This window comes from Berghia stephanieae, unplaced genomic scaffold (assembly GCF_034508935.2).
Source record: "Berghia stephanieae isolate SIO BIC M18660-M18661 unplaced genomic scaffold, UCSD_Bste_1.3 scaffold2109, whole genome shotgun sequence".
NCBI classification, from domain to species: Eukaryota; Metazoa; Mollusca; class Gastropoda; order Nudibranchia; family Aeolidiidae; genus Berghia; species Berghia stephanieae.
Window position 1 is genome coordinate 1 of NW_027623190.1, and position 2,500 is coordinate 2,500.

The 2,500-nt window shown below is 37.4% G+C and overlaps 1 protein-coding gene across 1 annotated transcript in view; it reads left to right on the forward strand.

Annotated features, from left to right (window-relative positions):
- Positions 1 to 49: 49 nt before the first annotated feature.
- Positions 50 to 2,500, forward strand: part of LOC144961319 (uncharacterized) — a 10,489-nt gene continuing 8,038 nt past the window's right edge. The window contains exon 1 of the mRNA XM_078894556.1: positions 50 to 194. The gene's annotated coding sequence lies outside the window, so the exon portion shown is untranslated. The remainder of the gene's footprint in view (positions 195 to 2,500) is intronic.

A 2,500-nucleotide genomic window follows, 5' to 3' on the forward strand; every position in this document is an offset into this window, starting at 1 on the left:
TTGTTGTATCATTATTTCTCTTCTTTATAACACCATAATATATCACAACACCTTTCTCACGATTTCAAGCTTTCCGTTAACAGCGGGGAAAAAACACGTAACATCGCAAAACATTCATTAAGTCTCGTTCTCTGGACTTGCAAATATTTAAAGATCGACCTCGCAGGTCCCAGGTTGGAGAGTTGTTTGACAAGGTGAGGGTCATTTAAATCGCTCAATATTTGAAGGACAGGTGTTCTGGCCAAATGTTAATAGACGTATAAATTCTCCAGACTACGACAGTTAATAACAATCAAGAATGAAAATAATTTAGACATCAGAAACACAAATCTGGTATCAAAGAGCTCTTTAATGGTGTGTGTGTGTGTGTGTGTGTGTGTGTGTGTGCGTGTGTGTGTGTGTGTGTGTGTGTGTGTGTGAAAGGGTACCAGAGATAGCAGGGAGAAAAAATACGAGACAAATCCCTCCCCCAAATTATTCCAAACATTCAGTCTGATTCGAACTTCAGACCTCTTGATGATTGGCAACCAAGGGGTCTGAGGTTCGATACCCAGTGGAAGCAGGCAATATTGTGAGTTTCTCAGTCAGAGCACATCAAACTGTCATAAATGAAAACGTCGTCTTCGTAAACTTATTGATGCTATGATTTTAGGTAAAACACTCACAATATTCACCTGCCACATAAAAGTAGCATGAGACAAAATTATGTGTAACTTTTAACGTTTCTTCTTCTTCTTCTTCTTCTTCATCTTTTTCCTCTTTTCTTCTTCTTCTTCTTCTTCTTCTTCTTCTTCTTCTTCTTCTTCTTCTTCTTCTTCTTCTTCTTCTTCTTCTTCTTCTTCTTCTTCTTCTTCTTCTTCTTCTTCTTCTTCTTCTTTTCTCATCTTTTTCCTCCTCCTCTTCTTCTTCTCTTCTTCTTCTTCTTCTTCTTCTTCTTCTTCTTCTTCTTCTTCTTCTTCTTCTTCTTCTTCTTCTTCTTCTTCTTCTTTCTTCTTCTTCTCCTCCTCCTCCTCCTCCTCTCTCTTCCTCCTCCTCTTCTTCTCTTCTTCTTCTCTCCTCTCTCTTCTCTTCTTCTTCTTCTTCTTCTTCTTCTTCTTCTTCTTCTTCTTCTTCTTCTTCTTCTTCTTCTTCTTCTTCTTCTTCTTCTTCTTCTTCTTCTTCTTCTTCTTCTTTCTTCTTCTTCTTCTTCTTCTTCTTCTTCTTCTTCTTCTTCTTCTTCTCTTCTTCTTCTTCTTCTTCTTCTTCTTCTTCTTCTTCTTCTTTCTTCTTCTTCTTCTTCTTCTTTCTTCTTCTTCTTCTTCTCTTCTTCTTCTTCTTCTTTTCTTCTTCTTCTTCTTCTCTTCTTCTTCTTCTTCTTCTTCTTCTTCTTCTTCTTCTTCTTCTTCTTCTTCTTCTTCTTCTTCTTCTTCTTCTTCTTCTTCTTCTTCTTCTTCTTCTTCTTCTTCTTCTTCTTCTTCTTCTTCTTCTTCTTCTTCTTCTTCTTCTTCTTCTTCTTCTTCTTCTTCTTCTTCTTCTTCTTCTTCTTCTTCTTCTTCTTCTTCTTCTTCTTCTTCTTCTTCTTCTTCTTCTTCTTCTTCTTCTTCTTCTTCTTCTTCTTCTTCTTCTTCTTCTTCCTCTGACAGCCAGCCCCATGTCCCATGCGCTCAGATCGGCCAGGAATTGTTTATGACTTGGTGATGTCACTATTTCTTCTGGCAGATTGTTCCAGTCCTTTGTGGTCCGCGGGAAAAAAACTCTGTGGCCTATAATGATATGTTGTGTTTGATCTGTTGACTGTGCTTATCAAAGAGTGAGTGTTACAGGTGCTATATCTGCGTGTTGTAAATGTTGCTGCTCGAACCTTGAAGAAATAAATAACAGTGTAAAATTTAATGTAAGCTTCAATTTAATTACAGAAACAGATCAAATGGACGTTTCGAGTTTCCCCTTGATCAACAAACAGGATGAATGAAACACCACAGATGAATGAGATGATGTGGTGATGTGGTAGTGGCGTTGTTTAACATCTACCACATCATCACATTACCTCATTCACAAGTAGTCTTTCATTCATTCTGTTTGTTGATAAAAGGGAAACCTGAAACGTCCATTTTATCTGTTTTTGTAATTAAATTGAAGCTTAAATTCAATATCACATAGTTATTCATTTATGTCTGTGTGTCGACATTTGTATTTTGGTATTTCCTGATAATTGAATTTGCTATTGATGGTATTTGTAAAGGGCAGACAACCTGGATTGTTTTGGGCGACTGGCCAACGTAGGGTAAACAACTGAACAAGTGGATGTGAAAGGTCCCAGACATAGCAAGAAATAAAAATACAAGAAAAAAAATATCCCAAAAAATCAGTCGACCTCGACTAGGGATCGAACCTTAGACCTTCTGATTACCGGTTCGACGTGCTACCATTCCAGAAGGTCTCAGGTTCGATCGCCAGTCGATGTCGACTTATCTTTTGGGATATTTTTTTTCTGGTATTTTTCTTTCTTGATATGTCTGGC